This window comes from Enhydra lutris, unplaced genomic scaffold (genome assembly GCF_002288905.1).
Source record: "Enhydra lutris kenyoni isolate GAN:26980312 unplaced genomic scaffold, ASM228890v2 scaffoldscaffold37, whole genome shotgun sequence".
Taxonomy (NCBI): Eukaryota; Metazoa; Chordata; class Mammalia; order Carnivora; family Mustelidae; genus Enhydra; species Enhydra lutris.
This window is the reverse complement of record NW_019154121.1, coordinates 6,384,741-6,407,084: the sequence shown is the minus strand read 5'-3', so window position 1 is coordinate 6,407,084 and position 22,344 is coordinate 6,384,741. Positions and strand designations below refer to the sequence as shown.

The following is a 22,344-nucleotide window of genomic DNA, read 5'->3' as shown; positions in this document are numbered from 1 at the left end:
GAGAGAATAGAAAGGTACTTTTATCTTTTCCCTACCATCCCTTTCCAGTGTTGAGTGCCTTAAGACATATATAATTGAATTGAATATATATATATAATTGAATATATATAATCAATATATATAATTGAATATATATAATGAAATAGCCCTTAATCCTACATCTTTGGGACCTGGTGCCAGTAAATTGGCCCAATGGACAGTGGAACTATTTAGAATTCATCCTTACACTGGAACAGCTCAAAGGAACAGCCGCACGCTAAAGTGGCTGAGATCCCCGTGTATGTGTATATAACCCAGTAAACCCAGGCCAATGTTACCTCCACCTCAATAGATCCCTAGCCAGAGCAACACAAATGCCCACAGCTTTCCCAGTTCCCCCAGCGTGAGGGTGAGTTTGAAGGAGGTAGGTTGGGCTGCAGAGACTGTGGTCTTTACCAATAATGGTTATGTTTAATTAAAAATGTGACCATGTGAACACAATTGCTTAGACCTCTCCCAAGGCCTTGGGAGGGGTCAATGCTAGCGATGGACCCTAAGGCTTAAAGTTCATTATATTTGTGGCTAATCCATGTTGGAGTAGAGAATTGCAAAGACCCCTTCGAGCCCTAAAATTCTGTGGATCTGTTTTGTCTCAGTATTTCCATGAGAATCTAGTGTAAGCAGGATACGGAAGTCGGAGTATTTCTTCAAGTGGACAGGAAGAAAGTAAAACTTGTTCTCTCCTCAAAATTGCTAGAGTTGTGTTGGTTTTCCTTTGTCACTCAGGGATTATTTCTCCTTGTTAGCCTGTCTCCTTGGTATTCTGAATCCATTGTCCCAAATTCTCTAAATCCTTCTTTTAGAGATGAGGAAACACTGACAGAGAGATGTTTTATATATTTTAAGGAAAGATTATTGTGAAATATGCTGTCTAGGTGTTAAAAAGGAAGGTGGATGAATAAAGTAGAAAAAAATCCACATGATAGTACGGAAGTTTGGGACCAGGGTCTAATTAGTGGGAATACAGAGGAATTACCATTGCAGATTCAGAAGTCTTCAATACAGGTAGTGGTCTATTGTGAGGGCTTTGCAGGAGTCAATGTGCAGGACCAAAAGGTGAGACTGAAGGGATCCTTGAAAAAGAACAGTCTACACTTCAACCTTCAGACCCTCTGACGGTGACTATGGTACATGAAGACTTTGACCTTCTCCAGGGACATCTGAGTAATTCAAGTGCTTGAAACCTAAGAGGTGTTCAAAAAAGCTTATTGAATGAAACGATTGGATGTATCAGAGTTTGTTAACTAGAAAGCAAGTGGGTATGTTATTTTTACCAACAGAAGTTTTCTAGTTATCCTAAAATTATAAAAAATATTTCATGCAGGGATGCCTGGGTGGCTCAGCCAGTTAAGCGTCTAACTCTTGGTTTCACCTCAGGTCATGATCTCAGGGTCCTGCGATCGAGCCCCACATTGGGCTCTGCACTCAGCAGGGAATCTGCTGGAGATCCCTCTCTCCCTCTCTCCCTTCCCCCTCGTTATGCTCATATACATGTATACACACGCTCTTTCTCTCTCAAATGAATAAATCTTTAAAAAATATTTTCATGCAAAGGTAAAATTTGCCTTGTTATCAAGAAGAAACTTTCAACATTTGTGTGAATGGTAACAACAAAGAGCCATTTCAAATATAAAATGTTGGCTTGAGATGTTATATTTCTACACAAATGGTAAGCTTGGAACACAACAGCAATTTGTGAAGTTCTAGAAGGCTGCACATTTTGATAGTATGCTTTGAAATATATGCTGTCCAAATATTCCCTTACTCACTCATTTATCTATGGGACCTTTACCAAGCAGTAAGTCCTGGTGATAAAAATAACAAAAGCCCTGTTTACAGTCTAATAGTGAGACTGAGGTGTAATCTCTGCATTGATATAGAAAATAGAAGATAAGATATGGAGAGTAGAGGGTAAGAAAGATTATTAGCAAAGAGCTTAGAAAGACCTTTTGAGGATTTATGCCTGTAATTGGATGTCTTGTTGTGGTAGAGACATAGGATGCAGAATTCTTGCTGTGTCTCAATGCAATTTATAATGTCAACAGGAAGTCAGGACTAACCCTTATAAATATTAGAGAACAATGCAGAACAATATATGATGAAATCACCTCTGAATTCCATGTACATTACTGAATTCATTCTTGCATTCCTGTACTCATTCATTTGGCGTGTGTTCGTGGCATACCTACCGTGTACCAGTAGGTGCTAGCTGCGGCTATAAAGTTATGAATAGCGAGTCAGGGTCTTACAGATCTTCTAACCTAGCACAGAAGATGGACTTTAAACAAGCCATGCCTTTATGTAGTGAGTATTTTAGTAGGGAAAACACAGGAAGAGAACATACAGCCGGGGACTCTAGCCTGGTTTAGGCTTCCCCAGGGAAGTGAAATGTACCCCCAAGCAGTGGGCTGTCCCCTGGTTTCTGACCGTGACTTCCAGGTATTCCATCCAGTGGGTCCTTTCCATTTGCAGTTCTCGATGCTTTCCATGGAGTTCATGTCCCAGTTATGAAAATCCGAGGCATCCTGGCTTTTTACATTACCACAGATAAACTTTTACACTAGGAGCAATCCTTTCTTTTCGAAGAGGCATGATCCCTATGAAGAATTCGCCAGAATTTAAACCTCCTTTTCCTAATTAGAGACTATCACTGAACATTATTTCACACATAACATTTCCCACTTACTCCACCATTCTGCTGAATTCCACTTGTGCATGTGCAAATTCTAGGTATGCCCCACTTCTAATACACAGGTCTATATCATCACTCTTAAGACTGTGTAGTGTTTGAAGATAATCCTCATAACTCTCATCTCTATTCCTCAATCCCCATAACAGCCATGGTAAGGATATTATACTCAAAATAGTGATAGTAATAGAAACCATTACTGCTATTTATTGAGAGCTTACTACGTGCCGTTTTGCAATAACTTACGCCTAAATTGTCTAAATATTTATTTTTAAAAATAATATTATAAACATTGTCTTGCCTAACTGTATACCCCTATGAAGGGGTCATTATTATATCCACTTTACAAATGATTTATGGGGAGTAGCAGTTTTGCCAAAGTCTCACAGTTATTATAAGACAGCTGTGATTTGAAACCATATTTGCTTGATGCCAGGGTTTATAGTCTTTTGCAACCCTGCCTTGGCATTTACAATTAGTCATTATTGCAAATACTCTTTTTCTTTTTTTAAGATTTTATTTATTTATTTGTCAGAGAGCACAAGCAGGGGGAGTGGCAGACAGGGGGAGAAGCAGGCTCCCCACTGAGCCGGGAGCCCAATGTGGGACTCAATCCCTGGACTCTGGGATCCTGAGCTGAGCTGAAGGCAGAAACTTAACCAACTGAACCACCCAAGCGTCCCTATTACAAATATTCTTTGAACTAATTCTCTGTATTAGGTTACCAAATGGTGAGGTCAGCTGACTTAGATCTCCCAACACTCACCAAATACAGTTTGGGCACCTGCATTAATTGGATTCCTATTAATATACATGCCATGGGAGTAGGCAGAGTAATATCTATTATCCCTATTTGAATATTTCATTGCCCACTGGCGTGTTACTCTAAAATAAAACCATTGAGTGGTGCTGGAATATGAAAAATACTGTTGTTGGCACTCTGTTGGAATTCCTCATGCTTTGATATCGAAGTATGCAGATTCCTAGGCGCTTGGTCAGTCGTGGAGACAGTGGTAGATGGACTGGTGGTAGAGGTGATGAAGGTGATTAACTGAGACAAGCTCCTCTCAGAAGGAAGATGAGTACACTGGTTTCCACATAATCTGTTGGCAAAGTAGAGATTTTTATCTCAACCTGTCCCATCCAAAGAAATCCTTCTGCTGGTGGTCTCCTTCTAAATAGTCATGCTCCAGGCTACGTGTTTGTCCCTTGTCTCAAATGAGTGGACCAAAGGGTAGACACTTGATTTGAAGGCAGCCCTTTCTGTAACCCGGCCAGCCATCTGTATAGACTAACTTAAAATGATAAGTGGGGCCAATCAGATGCCTGTCTTGGAGATTTGGCAATGGGAAGCTAAGACACTCAGCCAGTTGGCATCCAAGTCAGATTGTGGGAGGATGCCGTGAACCATATGCGGGCTCAAACTTTGAAGGATCGGAACAGATAGAGAGTGAAGGTTGAGGAAGCCGGAGTAACACACAGAAAGAAAGTGAAGGCGGTAAGACAGGATTACTTAGGGATGCCTTCAGTCCTGGTGTGTTTCTTGTCCGGTCCTTGCTGGGTAGTTCTTGAAACAATTCCCTTCCCCCCATCTCATCTTCTCCCAGTGCCAACTCTGTGAAGTAACTTGAATGCACCTCTCTTTCTTTCAACCAAACAAGATTGACTGAAACAGTCTTCCTTCATTTTCATGTCAAGCACTTACAAATATGCAATATTGCTTTTAGTTCTCATTAGTAAATGGATGTGAAAGTCAGACATTTCCAAAGCAAGAACTAGAACTCACTGTGCCAGAAAACCCCATTTTGGTTTTTGCACATAAAAAATTCTTACAGCCCACATTTCATTAAAAAAGTCTGCTCTGCATAAACCTCAAAGTTTTTAGAAACTTTTTGCCTCCTTAGTTGGAGAGTAGGGATCAGTCATCCATTACCCAAGCTTCTTCTCCCCTTCATGTTTAATGCCAAAGTGATTCTAATGTGTTTATGTGAAGAGAGGCAAAAAGCGTTCTCCCTTCCCATTCTTTATCCTTTATTCACACTTAATGCATCCTGGCCCAGTTTAATGATGGTCTAGGGTTTTTTGAACCAAAAGATTTTTAAAAGTAAAAAGAAATCAAAATTCAATTTCCTCAAAAGTTTCCAAGAACAAAGTAGCTGAGGAAAAAGATGAAGTGAACAAGGGTGACTTTGTGTCAAATTGCAGGTTAAAGATCACTGTGGTGGTCTTCACGAGGCATAAAGGGGATCAGACATGTTCTAGGAGGCCACATTGTTTTGGAAATATAAACATATATGAGCAGGGAGCCCAATGTGGGGCTCGATTCCAGGACCCCAGGATCATGACCCAAGCCAAAGGCAGACTCTTAACCCCGACTGAGTCACCCAGGCAACCCCCATGTATAAGTGTTTTAATTTGCTTCAATTTACCAGATGTGGTAAGTGCCTAAGTGACAGCTGTTTGTGTAGAGCCTATCACTAGCCTTAGTAGATCTGGGCTTTTCTTGGTTTTCATTCCCGTGCCTCATATGCCCTATCTGTGCGGGAGCCCCTGCTTCTTCCCCTTGCTGAGATCAGTCTCTCTCATTCTCTCTCTCTTCTTTCTCCTTCCCCTTCTCTCTTTCTCTCCTTTATATTATCCTTTATATTATGCTTATCTGCAGCTCAGCAACCCTTGACCTTTTATCTCCTAGGTAAATAGTTCTGAGTTTATGTTAAGCCCTTAGAAAATGAAGGCAATACTTCACCTTATTAATGAGGATCGTCTTTACAGGTGTGCCTTGCCACACCTTTGGAAACGTGGATGCAGAACCAAAGGAAATGGTGCTTCTCCCTGAGCAATCCTGGAAGTCTTTGGTTGCATTGCACTTGCTGTGGATGAGATAACTCTACTTCCGTAGAGACAAGACTGGTCACTTTGCATTTTCTACTTCTCTGAGAAAGCATGAACATTCAGAGATGCCTAGGTCTACCGGGAGCTAGAGTGCTGAGGAATGGAAGCACATGGAAACATTCACCTACGAACAAGGATAACTTTAGCTATCAGTTGGAATATATCGTCTAAGAGCTCTGTAAGGATGAAACTGAAAATTTTTTTTTTCTGTCACAGGATTGTATCATCTAGTCACTGGTCAAAAGTCTTCAAATTTCATTTTTTAGTACTTTAGAGGGTTTTTTTGAGGACTAAGTGAAAAAATATATGCAAAGTGCGTAGAACAGTGCTCCTCTGATTATGAGTACTGAGCAAATGCTATCACTATTTTTAAAAGGTTTCATACAACAATCATTCTGTTTTTCAAGAGGAATTGAAATTTACTTGAATTTTAATGTTCTGGGTTTCCTGATACCATTTACCATTGCTTGCTTTGATTTAAAAGGGGCCTTGAGTACTTGATAACATGCAAGGTTTATCATTAAGCATCTTTATTGCCCTTGTGTTTGCAAAGAACATTTTTGTTTTCCATTAGCCTATCCAATCGCATTCCAAGATAGAGAACTCCCTGTCAGAGATAACGTCGACTATTAAAGAACCTAAGTGCCTGCAGAAATGAGATGACAGCAATGTATTCCTCATTCTAACCTCCTCTAGGTGAAGAAAGATGATCTTTTCTGGACCTTGGGCTCGTGCGTGTGTACAGGTGAGTGTGTGCACATGTGCATAGATGTGTATATACCTTTATTGGTCTTCTGCTGGATAAATTCTTTTTTTCTAAGCTAGAGATAGCCAGTCACCATTATTATTTAGGGTTTTAACTGATGAATTGCAGTTGGCTAGCTTATAAGATTTCCACCGAAAAGCTGGAATTCTGAGATAGCGTGCCTCGAAATATTCGAAGTGTTTTGCCTACTAGCCCATAGCTAAGGATCTCCAGTTTTAGTCTGTGGGAGGTAACTACCTCTTGTGTTGTGAACAAAATCATGAAAGAAATTTGCCTGATGTATTCTGTATGACTTGAGCAAGAGCCCAACTATATTAATAGGTCTGGTTTTTTAAAATATTGGTCTGGGCTGACAGGGTCCTTTGGGTGGTGTCACGGGCAAGATATTTAAAGGATGGACCAAGCCATAGCTTCTGTCATCTTTCCCTTTTACAATTGCCCTCTGTTTATAGAAGCCTATTTGTGAGTCTTCCTTGGTCATCAGGCAAAATGCCTTGCTTCTTTCCTGGTTGTTTACGAAACCAAGGGCCCAGGCTACAGGATATTTATACTGTTGTCTGTCAAAGCGTTCCCTGGGAGAGGAGATAAGCAAGTCATCTGCCAAAAATATTGTGGCTTGCAGATTATGGGTGCATGTAAGAAAGGTCGCTGCATTACCAAGTCATAAGTAAATGCTTGTGTTCTCTTGAGCAAATGACGCAACTCATTAGGTTGATTTCACCTTCCTCGGATGTCATGAACATAACTTTTGCTTTTCCACTATGGTTCTTAGCCCAGTGCACAGGACATCTCAGGTAAGAAAGGGCTGAAGCAAGTCTGAGTTGGATTCTTCTGATAACACCAAGAAGACTGTCTCCCCTTTCCCCAAGAACTAGGGAGCATACTTAGCCAGACAGGGATAGGGTTCTAGATGTGGAGGTTAGCAAAAAGGGATAAGACTTTTTTCTAGGTAGAAAAAGCAAAGTAGGGAAGGCAGATATATGGGTGTGTTGGAGCCATAGTTCCTGTAATGTTGGCCATCCAAAGTAGCTTCAGAATGGAGCCCTGGGGTCTGTCCCCCTAAACAGGACAAGAAGCTGAGGTGACTGGAGGCTAGCCCCAACCTGCCAGCACCACCTCAACTTTGTTGTCTTTGTCCTTTGTCTCTGGGCTTGCAGTAACATTCCGAGGGAGGTCTGGTGAGTTGCCCAGAGGCCGTGGATCCCAGGGAAATGTTAGTGACACTGACTTTGTGTCGCACTGCGTCTGGGGCTCCAGAAGCAGATTGAACAAGAGTACAAGAGTACAGCATTTCAAAGCCTATTACTGTCTCTTGCCTTCTGCCCATCACTTAATCCAAGCTACTTCCAGTTTTTCATGTTCCAGTCTCTCCCTTGGATTAATCTGCTGCTTTTCCACATTGTCAGCCATATTCCCTGCTCCATTCTAACTACAACAAACTACCAAACACCAGGACCTTTGCTCTCTTGCTCACCTTCTCCTCAAAAGTCACCCAAAGTATCCTGGAAGCGAAATAGAAGTGCTAAAACACATATTGCAGTGAAAAAACCAGGGGATGAGCTCCTGAACAGGGCCGATTCACCGCTACTGTTCTTGGCTCCTGCCAGAGGGGGGAGTTATGGGTGGGATTTTGCCCAGACACACTTTGGCTATTTTGTGTTTAATGGTGCCCATGCTGCCAACAATTGTTTAAACAAATGAAGGCAGGTGTCCTTGAGGAATGGCAATGGAGGCTTTGGTGACATTCACTTGGCTGAAAACTTGCAGGTTATACCTCAGTTCCCATCCATGAATTGAATCTCAACCCAGTCATAATTGTCCAAAAGAAAAGATCATTTTTATTGTGAGAATGTAAGCAGTCTGAGACATACATCTCTGTCTGGGTTCTATTCATTTGTGCATCCTAGGAGGAAGGAATCAAGCCCATCCCATTATAGGTATTTGATAACTCTTTTCATACAAATTCCTACCTGATGAAGTTATACTCTAGTAGTACAGTTCAACAAATAGCACAATATCAAATGGGTACAGCAGAGTAGGTTTTGATATGCTAATTAAAATACACAAAGTAAGCGATCCTTGTATTCATCATGGAGCTTTGAACGGACGTGAGCTTCTGAGGGCAATGTATTTCAGAGTACAGGGTTAGGAAGAGAGGGGAAATACAAGAATATCTTGTATACGAGATATTACAGAATATCTCAAAATGAAGGGTAGGTGATAAAAAGAGAACTGATTTTTTAAATTATAGAAATGTGAAATTGATACAATTCCCTGTTTATCTGAAACACCAGGTATTTTCTTAGGATTTTAATGTTGTTATTCCAAAAAAGGGGGAAGGGATTTAGACTAGCTAAAATCCCTTCCTCAGAGGCACCTGGGTGGCTCAGTAGGTTAAACATCTGCCTTTGGCTCAGGTCATGATCCCAGCGCACTGGGATGGAGCCCCGCCTCTGGCTCCCTGCCCAGCAGAGAGCCTGCTTCTCCCTCTGCCTCTGCCCCTCCCCCTGCTGGTGCTATGTCTGGCTCTCTGTCAAATAAATAAATAAAATACTTAAAAAAAAATCCCTCCTCATCTAAAAAGCTATGTACCTGTGATTATAAATGATCAAAAATTATACAAAATGAATAAAACAGAGGACTTTCTCTCTCTTTTTGGAATGGACCTAGCCCTAGAGCAAAGGATCTTAACCTAAAGTCTATGGTTATACAGCCTTGTGTCTTTGAATTCCCTAAAATCGTGCACAAAAATTTTGTATATGCACATTTTCCCCTGTGGCACAAGGACCCATAGTTTTCATCAAGTTCCTAGGAAATTTTGAGACCCCAAAAGTCTTATAAACCCCTGGATTTATAGAACGTTTTAGACTGTCTCCTTATAAGGCTTGGCAGAACACTTCGTAGCGCCAGTCATTATACTAAAAGTTTTGTATGTATTAACTAATTTAACCCTAACTTCATGATACCGTAGCTTTTCTGAGAAGCAATGAACTTTTTCAGAAGCTTACAGCCAACAAGTGGGGAAGCTAGGTTACCAACCCAGGCCAAACCAGAATCCCATGCTTTTGTTTATCATATCAAGTCACCTTCGTTTTCAGGAGACAGCACAGTTGCCAAAAACCCAGAGCCTTTCCAGCCTCAGCCATCATTTCCCCTTTAAATCACCTTTTATATTTATATAGTAACTGCTTTCTAAGCATCCCCAAACTTCACCACACGCAAGCAGCATTCCTCTGTGGAACCTTTGAAAGTCTTCTAAAACACAGAAGCAACCTCCTCCAGACCACTCACCTCAGTTTTTTTCCATTATGCAACTAGGCTGCAGTAAACATAATTTCATCTTAATTGTCTCCTCTAGACTCAAGTCTGGCCACATGGCACAATGGACGGCCCATACATTTGGAGAGACTCCAAGAAATCCATCCCAAGCACTGAATGGTCCTGGCACTGTTCCAAAATTTTACTAACTTTCCACATATTGTGATTCCAGACACGTTTATACCTTGGTCCCCAGGATAATGGAAGCCACAAAAGAGACAAATTAAAATGTCAGCCCAGCTGGGCCCACATTGTGGGCCAGCAATTACCATGGAACCCCTTGCCTCTTAGATCACCTGAGTGTAGCACATCTGGGCTTCCTGTAAGAGGGATAACGAAATAATCCAAAGTGATTTCCTAGATGTTCCCCAACTCAGTTTAAGTACGGTGTGCTTCTTAATAACTGCTCAGATTTCAATAAGCAACAGGAAAAATTTTTAAAAATCAGGCAAAAGGCAGAGAACAGAATCCTGGGAAACTTTGTAACCCAACAACCCCTGCCATCATCCGGGACCTAACTAACTTGAAACACATGATCGAGGCTGGAGAGGCAAGTAAAATAGAGCATCGGTGTTCTCCACCTGAGGGAAGAGTATCATTCAAACCTCACTGCAGATTCTGACGGAAGGTATGAAGGAAGGAAGCCATGTCACTACAGATGGAGCAAAGAATGTCCACAGCAAAGGGCACATCTGACAGGTCCTACCCCTTGTGGGATCATGGTAGACTTTCAAAGCATCCGCCTGAGAGAAATAAAGGAAACAGGACCAGAGTCGGAAGAACAGGTGACATAAGGAATTAAACGGTGTGGGAATCGAGACATTGCTTTTCTCCTCACTTTCTCCTTTTTTTTATTCTTCAGAGACCCAGCCACAGATAGGAGCTGCTCATTTCATCAAAGTAATCTGCTGTTTTCTGTGCTCTGGAGGTGGTGACTTCAGTGTCCACGATGGGACATCCGTGAGTGTTTGTTGGGTTTGAAACTGAGTGCTCCAAGCCACCGGATAGCATTTCTTTTTCTGGTGGGCCAGGGAAACACTGAGATTACTTCAGCAAGAAATAACTTCCCTTCCAATCTGTATCATCAAGAGGCAGCTGGTCAGGTTAGCAGAGAAAATGGATATTTAGTCACGAAGAAGCTTGAATAAACTTTGGCTTTATCTTTTTGTATCTTGATACGATCATATGGAGATAGGTTATTTCCTCACGCTACTTGCCACCTGCTCTGTGATTTTTTTTGTCCCTCTTTGCCTGCTCTATGAGATTGTAAGCTTCATGAGGACAGTTTTTCTCATCATTATATCCTCAATACAATAAATTTTTTTTGAAGAAATGAATAAAGAAGGTCAATGAGCAAAAGTCCTTTGGTTAGTGAATTCTTACCAGGTTAGTAAAATGTAGGTTGAATTGCTTGGGTGTATTTAATAACCAGTGGTTGTCAACCAAATTTATATTATGTGCAAGAAATGGAATATTGAATGCAGTTACATGTTTTATTGTTGAAGCAAGTATCTAGGCCGTGGGGGCAAACTGGTTTTGTCCTCCTGCTTTTATTTTTCCTTTGGGGAAATTCTTAGCCCGTTTTAGTCTGGGACATTGCCCTCTCTTCTGTTCTCAGCCCTGTGTCTGTCCCCCTCCCTCAGGTGCACTGGATCCAACATTGCTATGTGATTCTCTGTTCTATCAGAGAACCACTTTCCTGGGGCCATGGGCTTCTCTTGGCCACAGTTCCAGAAGGTTCCTTCAGAGGAGCTGTAGGGTGGGGGAATGTCCTTCCCTTGTTCTGGGAGAAGCAAGCTGGAGTTACGGGGCCAGGGGGTCTTTACACTGAAGTCAGCACAGGGGAAGGCGGAGCTGGAAGGAGAAAGAGGGACACCTAATGACTCCATCTGAGGCAATAAATCACACACGACTTAATTTTTTTCCCTGTCATTTGCCACAAAAATAACTCTCACTGGTCCAGAGACTTAAGTCGTGTCACTTAGTTTTTATATTTGAAAAAGAACGAGATCATTTGGGTGGCTCCTAGAGAAAGTGAAATTTGGTTCATCTTGGTCTTGTTAAAAATTCATTCTTTTTATTGGACTGAGATCTCTGCCTTTGATATAATGTTTGAGCTCCTGACCTACAGATAATTCAGAATGCATGCAATCTTTCCTTTACTTCAGCATTCCATAATGAAGAGAGCTCTTATGGCTCATTTGTTCCTTCAGTCCATAAATATTTATTGAGCACCTACTATGTGCCAGCACATCTTCTCTAGGCTTCATGTTTTGTTTGAACTGTTTCTCTTGGGAATTTTGGACCAATACCAATGATCCTTCCTTAGAAGGACTCCACTGTGTCCAAGAATCCCCCTTAAAATATTGCATTTGGAGCAGAGCACAGTAACATTACACAAGCCTGACGTACCAGCCACGTGCCAGGCATGAAGGTTACAGGGATGAATGAGACGCCATTTTGTACTCAGAGGACTCACGGCAGGAAGGAGAAGGCTGCCCTGTAAATGAACTGGTTTAGCACAAGGGGCTGCTGCAGAACCAATTTGGGGAGCAGCCAATTCTCCATGAGAGAAGAATCCTAGAGATGCTTCTCATAGAGGATCAGGAGTGTGGATTTCCGACAGGCAGGTGGAGCCGGAGAGGGTAATGCAAGGAAAGTCAACTGCCCCAGCTAAGGTAGGGAGGGATGGCACAGCCTCGTGAGTTCAAGGATCCACAAAAGCTTTGAGAGGCCAAGAGAGTGGGTGCAGGATTGGTGATGCAGAAGAGGTAGGACCAGAAAAGTAGGCAGGGTTAAGCCTTGAAGGCCAAACTGAGAAACTCGGTTTTCATTTGTTTGTTTCTTCTTCCTACAAGGTGACAGGCAGTCTTTTATTAAAAAAAAAAAAAGTCTTATATAAAAAAATAAAGTTTTTATTTATTTATTTAAAGATTACTTATTTATTTGTCAGAGAGAGAGAGCACAAGCAGGGGGAGTGGCAGGCAGAGAGAGAAGCAGACCCCCTGCTGAGCAGGGAGCCCGACACGGGACTTGATCCCAGGATCTGAGATCATGACCTGAGCCGAAGACAGACGCTTAACCGACTGAGTCACCCAGGTGTCCCTGTCTCTAACAATTTTAAAAGAAGGGGAGAAACATGATTAGGCTTACATTGCAGAAGGACGCTTGAAGGTGTGTGGCCCAGGAGCTGGACCTCTAGGAAGAACAGAGGCAGGAAGAGCAGCTGGGGGACCAGAGCATCTGAGTGAGAGATGTGAGGGGATCCCGTGAAGGCCTGGGAGGATGGAAAGAAGAGGCTGGTTTAAAGGCAGGGAGCATCCATGAACTGCCGGACATGGCCTCTCAAAGTCAATCAGAAAACCAGTACTATCAGCATCATCTGGAACAAATGCAGTGTCAAGTGTTACCCCAGACCTGCTGAATCAGAATCCGCAGTTTACCATTGTCCCCCAGGTCACTCATGGGCACTCAAGTTTGCGAGACACCGGCCTAGGGACTCGGGATACAGTGGTGGAGATGCAGGACGGCCAACGTCTCTGCCCTCATGGAGTTCATGGTGTAGCAGCGAGTGTCGTGGCTGAGACTGACATTGAATGAGGACTGCAGATAGGGCTAGAAAGGACACATGGTTGGGAACCAGGAGAGCGTACAGTAGAGAGCTGGGCTCTGGGCTGCCGTTCAGAGAGTGGTTCCCTGAGTTAGTTAAAGCAACATGTCAGAGGGAGGCAGGAGAAGCAGGTAGAACACATGTGTGAGGTGGGCTGGAGGGAGGAGTCTTTCCTGCAGAGCCCAGCCCTCCTTCAGGGGTCTTGGAGGAACCGAAAAACTGGAGCTGGGTGAGGAAGCAGAGTCCCCTCAAGTCAGAGGTCAGAGGTCAGGAGGCATCAGGTCAGCCTTCTAAGTCACGCAAAGGATTCTAATTTTGGTTATCAGCTTAAGGGGATAGGAGGAGAAAGCCCAGAGCAGCCTCAGGAAAGTCATCCAGGAGAGGAGCATGGACAGCCTTTCCTGGGGCTTCGGACCACAGCCCCTTCCTTAGTGGAGCCCTATTGCTTTAAGCTTTTTCACTTTTGACCCCGTTTAAGAAAGTTCTATAGAGCGCATACTCTGTATATTTCCTATGGTCGGCAAAGAAGGGCTATTAAAATACTTAAGATGCGATCCCTGCCCTGAAGGAAACTACTGTTTAATGATGACATTTGGTTTCGTTAAAGAAGCCTGTAGTCAAACCAAGAAGAACTTCTAGTTAATCATTCCCTATGTCTTCTCACATAGGCTGCTTCCCAGCCAGTTCTCTCTCTCCTCCTGTTTTTATATATTTGGTTTTTTAATACAAATTTTTACATTTTTCTTGGTTTCAGGCCATCCTCCCAGCCTGCTCGATCTTTCCGAATCTTACTTTTATCGTCAATTTGCTAACTCTCTCCCAACTTTCTGCCATATGCTGATCGGATAAACATGTCTTCTTTTTGCTAATTTAAGACCCTACTTTTAAAATTGGTGACAGGTCTCAGAGGGACTTTAAGCCCCCTAGCATGGCAGTATGAGAGATTCCCTTCTGGGGGGATTATTGATTGATCAATCAGCACGTGTTGGATGCCAGACGGTATTTTTATCCTGGGAAGCGTCTCCCTATCTTGTAGCCAGAGAGAAGCGCACTACTGATGGGACACACGGCCCCTGTGGATCACGGTGTTCGCAACATTGTGTCTTACTTCAGTCCGTAGGGAATGTCTGTTTTACTCATCCCTGGATTCCCCACACCACGCGCAGTGTGCTGTATATAGTGGACACGAAGGACACATTTGCTTGGGAAAGTAATCTGCATCATTTTTTATGGACTTGCAGAAACTGTACAAACCAGCCAGGTTATCTGATACATTTCCAGGACTGAAGTACAAAGTTGAGCCTTTCTGCCACAGCCCGGGTCTACTCAAGTTAGTAACGCAGGCTCCCATATGTTTCATAGAATCAGAGAACCCCACCATAGGCTTTGCTCTCCAGAAACATTTTGGGCTATTTTGTAAAAGTTTTTAGTCTCTATAGTTTATCCTAGAGATTCTGCAAGTGATGCAGTGAAATCAGGAGGAAAGGGATGTGTAACTCCTTCTATGCATCACTGATCCCCAATTTCATTTACTGAGGATATCAAAATGGGGTAGATTTTGCCAATAGGACTCTAATTAACAGGCTTACAAATGTAATAAAAGCCACAGTTTTATTTGGCAAAGCTCATGAACAATAACAGCAACAAAAATCCTTCTTTTTGATGTTAATCATCTAGATATATTTATAGTCTTTCATACTATGCCTGCATATTTCATTTTTTTTCCCCTTTAATAGAACTATGAGTGCCACTGATATTCATTCTTGAAATTTGCTTTCATTCATTCCTCATTATCTTGATTTTTTTTTTTTTTTCCCCTTATGGCCTCTGAATTTTTGTCTGTTTGGCAAAAATATGCAGTAGCCTTTACTGGGATTCTTCCATATCTCACATCCTGGTTCTGTGATATGGATTTCATGGGCCTCCTCCTCTTTAATCCTTGCCTGTAAGAAGTACATCCATGACAACCCTTGATTTATTAAAAAAAAAAAAAAAAAAAAGAAAAGAAAGAAAGAAAGAAAGAGATGGGCGGAGGTTAAATTATCTGCACGTCTATATTGGTTTCTGTCCCTCCTCTCAGTCTGCTGGTGTGTTGCAGAGCTGAGGTTTGAATGAGGCCTGGTTCCAGAGCCTGAACTCTTAACCCAGTAGGCATGATTTTGCAAAGGGCCTGAGGACCTAGAAAGCCAGGCTGGCAGTGCCCTTTGAGATCATCTAGCCCAGAACATGATGGAGGCTCCTCGCCTGACTTTATCTGTCACTTTCTAAGCAAAAGGAATCTCCCCATGGAGATCAGAAGGCAGGGAGGGGAGGTTGGGTGGATTAAGAGAAAGGGGTGATCCAGCTTCTGGGATCCCAGGAGAGACATTTCATGCCTGGAGCTTTGAAAGGGGCTGGATGTTGTCCAAATGTCCAAACTATGTTAACGTATTTCTTCATAAAAAAATACTTGTTTAAGTGAGATTGGGATCTAATTTTAGTTTTAACCACCATCAACTAGCATTGCAGCTGTAGGATTTTTTTTTTTTTCTTGAACATTTACTGAGAGCTAACTCTATGCCTTTTGGAAGACAAACATTTCTTGCAAAGGGACAGTAGGAGCAAAGATGGGGTTCATTCACTCAACAGAGCGGGGGAGAATTGGAAGTGGAGACTGCCTAGGTTCACTTCGGAGAGTTCGTGAGATCAAGAATCTAGTTTTCAATATGAAAAATGATTTGTTACCTTAGAATAACACCGAAAGACAAGCATCGGTAAGCTTGTACTTCCAGAGGCAGTGAAAACATGAGCATCTGAGTAATATAAAATGAAGCCTTTTCAGAGAGAGACTTTGCTGAAATTAAGAGTGACCCATGTAAATATAAGTTGCACACAGGAGTTGAGAAGCATGAGGATTGAGAGGGACACGGAGCCCCACAATGTCCCCCAAGAGGGAAAAGGTTACTATTGATATGATGATGGAAGCATGCAAAGTATCTGAGATCAGCTATGTCAACTGCAAAGCGTAAGTCACTGTACTGTGTTTTGGGGCTGCAGTCACAAAGATCAAGATAGAAAATAAACACCTATAGTTCCACATCTGAGTCATCTGGGCCACTCACTCCCTTATCCCCTCCTCCAACATTTTAAGTCTCCCAAGTCCTTGTGGAAGGAGTCTGTCTGCTTTAAAAATAAGGATGGCTGAGGGAGTATTGTTTTTGCCTAAGCAAACCAGATGTGGTGGGCTCCAAGGAGTGACTCCGTGGTTTCTTGCTCTGCTTGTGTAAAAATAACTTAGGGAGGCTGACATATCTCAAATGTGCATTAAAAGTTGAAGCGAAGGGGTGCCTAGGTGGCTCAGTCTGCTAAGCATCTGACTTCTGCTCAGGTCATGATCCCAGGGTCCCCCGGATCCAGCCCACTGGAATCAGGATCCAAGCTTAGTGGGCAGTCTGTCCCCTTTCCCTCTGCTCACTACCCTCCTCCTGCTCGCACACACACACACACACACACTCTCTCTTTCAGATAAATAAATAAAATCTTAAAAAAAAAAAAAGTTGAAGAGAGGGAGGGTTTGGAGCAATGAATGAGATGAAAGCAAAGCCCCAGCCAGGGGAGATGAAAGCCAAGCAAATGGTTGTTAATCATCCCAGCTGGAGATCAACAAGAGAAATCCAGTGTTGCCTCCAGAGATGAGATGAGATGAGGAGCCCCACTTTCTACCACAGAAATGCCTTTGCCACCTAAGTCACTGAGCTGGTACGAAGCCTGCTATTTCTGCTCTGTCAAAGTCATCCCATTAAAACTTAAAATAAGCCTGCAACTAGAGAACCTTACCCCTTATAGAAGCCTTATGTAATGTATGCAAATGTGCGTCTGAATTATTAGCCTTCTATTTTTTTTCCCTTAGAGCTTTGCTTAATAAGTAAAAGCTTGTGAAAGCCTGGGGATTTTTAAAATAAATGTGTATCTAAGAACATCCTTAAAGAGAACCTTTAGAATGGTGTCTTAAGAACTCCCAAGAGGTTTAGAAGAAAAGGTCTTATACAGAGAAGGAGGGTTGCTGGGTCAGTCCTGGTACTGGTTTAGCCACTTTGGACTGACCCTTGCAAGTCAAGAAACCTCCCGAAGCTGAAAGATGCTATGTCCCAGTGGGCAGAGTCAGAAAGACTGGATTTGAGTCCCAGCTTTGTTATTTTTGACTATGTGGCTGGCAAAGTGTTTAATATTGGGGGGGGGGGTTGTTTCCTTATCTATAGAATGGAGGAAGCAATATACTTAGTTCATAGGATTGTTGTGAGAGACCAATAGAACAAACATAAAAAGCACTCTGCAAACCGCAAAGGGCACTAGCCCAGTTGGCCTTTGCTGTCCCTTCCTCCCTGTATCAACACCTCACAGAACACTGGGAGAATAATGAGGGCTGGGAAGATATCTATCACAGTAAGTCCGAAGTACTATTTCACTACTGCTAAGTCACAGTAGCAAGTAAGAACGTACTCTAGTTCTGTTAATAAAGGCAAATTTAAACTAATCAGAAAAGCCAGCCTCATCCGGGAGATGTAGGCAACATGGACCGTCTACACTCCAAGAAGACAGATATTCGAGAGGGGGCTGGGATTGGGTAGCTTGGAGGAGAGAGCGCCACACAAAACCTTTTGCTCCACTATGGGGTAGTGGGGTGCAGGCACACTCTCATTTAAGAGGTGGAGGGTGATGGAAGAATCCCACAAGAAGGAGAGCGTTCTGTTCGAGCTACAATCTGATTTCCCTGTTGAGTACAATGTCCCCTTCACCAGAATCTGAAGTCAGGATGGACGGCAGCAAGGCAGTTTTCCACCCAGCAACAGGATGATGTCAGCGGCCAGGAGAGCAGCCAATCAGCAGGCAGAATGAATCAGAGCGTGCTGGGATTTTGCTCAACCGTTTCCTAGCAAAGCAAACTCAGCTCTCAAGTGCAGAGGCTATTTGCACTTCCTCTGCACTTGAAGAGGAGGCTGAATGGCTCCTTAGCTGAAAGGGTACCAATGGGTGTGCAAGCAGTTAAGATTATTTGCATCCAAACAGTCAGTCGGTCCTGTGGGTAATGAGTCCTATCGAAGCAAATGTTTTGTGTGGTTTTTTTTTTTTTTTTTGCCTCAAAAATTTCAGCGTCAATAAATATTTTAAATGTTTGATTTCTATGTGGTGCCTTATAATTGTTTGAAACCTGTTTTGTGCATTCTGTGCTGCTGGGCAGCTCTAGGTGCATATATAAAGATCAATACTGTACCTTGTAGGGTTTGAACCTGTTTCTGATGTTTTGGGGCTTCTCTCTCATGACAGCGGTATGGAAGCCAACAGCTGTTTCATTTCTGGGTCGAAGGCTCCAGTTCTCCAATTTCGCTAAAATGTGTTTTGTGTACGCTTTAAAAGTAAGTCTAAGTGGGAAGGTTATGCTGTGACTTGTAGATGTTGCCCCATGGTGGGGGAGGGTAGACCTCTGTAGTCATCCTAAAAGCACGCTGTAATCTTCTGACAAGTTGCCAGGGTTTCTGACCTTAGTAGACAGAGTAAGCAGTCCCCAGAAACAGTACAAAGGGCTCAACCTCCCTACCTTGGTGTTGGCATCCCTCACACTCCATTACCCCTCCCAGGCAGGATCCTCGCCTATCTGGCCTGCAGGGAGGCGGGGAGGGGGGGATGTTGGGCACAGGCAGTGTGAAAACACATCTTCCCAAAAGAAAAAAAAAAAAAAAGATATAACAAAGAGGGAGTGATTTTCCATCGCGTCTTCTTGCAGAGTGGTTGGTAGAGCTCAGGACACAGCAGAGACCACGAGGTATTAGCCCAGACCTGCACCCTACCCTCCCTCTCCTCCGACAACTTGCCTCCTGGCTGAATGCCTCCTTCTCCTTGTTACTGAAACGAAAACAGAGTTTACAAGAGCTAGCTAATCTGCGCTAGAGACAGGCCATTCTGAAATACTGAGAAGACTGAATTTGGGTATATGCTTTAGAAGGAAGCAGACTTAATACATTCGAAGGCTGATCAGGACCTGGAGGAGGGTGAGAAGGGCAGGCTCCCAGGGGTTTGAATCCCAGCACCAGGACCTACCTGCTCTGCTCCTTGAGCCAGGTCTCCATTCCCCAGGTGCAGACCGGGGTAACGCTTGCTCCAAGGAGGCCAGCAAAGACGAAGGGAAGCAAGCTCTCATCCAGTACCAGCAAAACACAGCATCACCACTCAATAATTCATAGACCCTCCACTCCTTTTAAACTGGAAATAAACAGCGTGTTGGCAAATAGAAATCCCTGAGGGACCCGCCTTCACCAGCACCGAAGGGTTTGTAATTAGCATGTAAAAGGATTGCTTCCGAGCCATGAAAGCAGGTTGTCCTTTAAAGTCTCTTAGGCCGGCTTGAGAAGCCTTGTTTACACTCTAGCATTAATTTGCTCAGCAAATCCTTACTGCCTGGGCAAAATTAAATTTTGTCCAGGCTCTGTTTGAATGACCCCAAGCTCCAGATGAAGGTGCTTTAGTGTGATTGGAGTTATACTTTTCTGGGAGCCTTGAGAGGAATGCAGTGGGCCTTCAAATGTTTCTACAAAGCCCTGGCACTCTTTACAAGAAGGATGTAACACAGAAGGATCTGCCCTCATCCCGTTCTCATCCTTCCCCTTCTTCATCCTTCTTCGTCCTTCAAGGGGCCGTGCTGCTGATGCCCACAGGGGTTGAGAAAGCCTTTCTGCAGACTGGGCAGACTGGGAGTCTGTGGGGATGTGAAAGTCCTGGCAGGTTAGAGGTCAGAGCAGCTGTGGTGCCCAGAGGAGGCGGGAGGAAGTGCGGGGAGTGCATTTCCTGGGCGAGACCAAATCAGCTATTCTAGAAGCTCATTCCTCATTAGTCAGCAGTGGAGAAGACTACAGAATGCTAACATTCTCTTCTTTCCACAGGGCCTTTCTCCTAAAAAATGCATTTGCTGCGGAAAATAGAATGTTATAGATCGTCCCCCCAAGCCTTTGTGCCACGGAGAAAGAATCAAGAAGCTGCCTTCTTCCCACTTGACAGACAGATAAACTGGCAGTAATGTGATCTTGGACAGGTGACTCGACCTCACTGGTAGAAAGTTTTCTTATCTGTGAAATAGGGGTAGAGCAGGTGACCCCAAAGAGTCTAAAAATCCTTTGAGACTATGCAGTGCCCTCCCAATATTTTATAGCTTCTCTTCCTCTCATCTCTCTCATCTAGTTCTTGAATCCTTCCCCATCTCTCCAGCTGTACTTGCCCTTGAGGTTCAGGACCCAGTTATTTCTTGCCTGGAAAATTTCAAAACTGGGTTCCCCTACAAGCTGTGTATATAGCACAAGTGCCTGAGGGATCTTTGTAGACACAGGTCTGAAAACATCCACCCCTACATGCCAATTCTACAGCCCAAGGCCACCCACAGAATAATACGGGCAACTTCTCAGCTTGGCCTGAGGCTCTTCACATGAGGACCAAGCCCCTCCCTTCAGGCCAGCCTCCCCCCAGCTCCCTGCCAAGTTCCCCCGCATCCCCAGGCTTACATATTCTAGCCACACTACCATCTCCTAACCAAGCCTCGAACTTCCCTCTTCTAAAATCATTCACCCATTGATTCCCCTTACTGTTTTTTAGTTCCCACAAGACCACATGACTTTTTTCACTGTTTTTTTTTCTCCCCCACCTAGCACTTTCCTTAGCATGGAGTAAGAGCTTAGTGAGTACGAACTGAAGGAAGGAATCTTTTCTTCTTTGCGACCCATTTCAAAGGTTTTCTGGTTTGTTTGTTTTTTTACCTATGTGAATACCTGAATTAGGAACTCCCTCGGAGCCCCCAATGTGTGCCCCAAGTTTGTTACACTTGTACCCCCTTATCCGCAGTTTCTCTCAGGGTCCGAGTTACTCGGAGTGACCCACGGTCACACAGCCCCCTGGAAGCTGATGATCCTTCCATCAGATCACCAACAGTAGCCTAACGCTCTGTCACAATGGCCGTGTTACTCCCTTCCTCTCCTGAGGCAGTCATCTTAGCATCTCGTGTCGTCTCCAGAAGAAGGGGGAGTACAGCACAGTAGGACACTTTGGGGAGCACCGCATTCCCATAACTTATTACAGTATGTTGTTACAGTTGTCTTGTTTTATTATGAGTGTTTGCTGTTACTGTCTTACTGAGACCACTTTGCAACATCAACTTTCTCGCAGGTTCTGTGTGGACAGGAGAGAGTGCCGTGTATGTAGGTTTCATTAGTCTCTGGTTTCAGGGATCTGCTGGGGGGGGGGTGGTATCGGGTTGCAGCCCCTGCCACTAAGTGGGGGAACGCTGTATGTCAGTTCTCTTTGAATCTTCTTGCTTTATACTTGACTTCGCACATGGGTACCAAATAAATGCTTGCGTGGTAAAGGGACAGATAAATGATGGACATATGATTACTCTGAGTGTTTGTGTGCATTTTTTGTTTAATTAGTGTGAAACTCTCTGAATCGTCTGCAGGAAGTGGAAAAGTTTAACCCCAACTTGATCAACTTTTTTTTTTATTTCAACACGTGTGACCATAGCGGTTTAGTTCGTTTGGGCCAAAACCTGTGCCAATGATTGGTTTCTTACAGAGTCCTGCCCTTATTTGGGGTTAAGCACAGCCAGCTCCCAAGCCCCAGATGGCCCTGGGCAGCAGTGCGGGGCAGGCCCCCCTCCTCGGTGATAGGGGGACAGAGTGAACGAGTGTGAGGGGTCGGCACAGACCCACCAGGAGAGTCAGCCGCTGGGGCTGGAGAGTAACGCAAAATGGACCCCATGCAATGTGGGTCTCTCCTTTGGGATGTGTCTCTGGTTTGGTGTGTCTCCTTTCCTTCTTCTCCATGGCTAAGTTTGGCCAAACAAGGCCCTAGGTGGGTGTGGAGGAAGCAAAGCCTCCTGGGAGGTGACACACACACTCCTCTCCTTCCCTGGCTGGTCTCGGTGCAAAACATCACTGCGAGGCTTAGTTATATCCACAGGCTGGGAGAACCATCTTTTGGATTGTGATGATAGATAGATCGATAGACAGGTAG

At 43.7% G+C, this 22,344-nt stretch overlaps 1 long non-coding RNA gene across 1 annotated transcript in view; it reads left to right on the top strand.

The window, feature by feature from the left end:
* The window catches only part of LOC111154470, a 28,014-nt gene extending 6,288 nt beyond the window's left edge, over positions 1 to 21,726 (top strand). The window contains exons 2-5 of the long non-coding RNA XR_002641091.1: positions 6,317 to 6,365; positions 10,567 to 10,664; positions 18,619 to 18,707; positions 20,229 to 21,726. This is a non-coding gene — a long non-coding RNA (uncharacterized LOC111154470). The remainder of the gene's footprint in view (positions 1 to 6,316; positions 6,366 to 10,566; positions 10,665 to 18,618; positions 18,708 to 20,228) is intronic.
* The last annotated feature ends 618 nt before the right edge of the window (positions 21,727 to 22,344 follow it).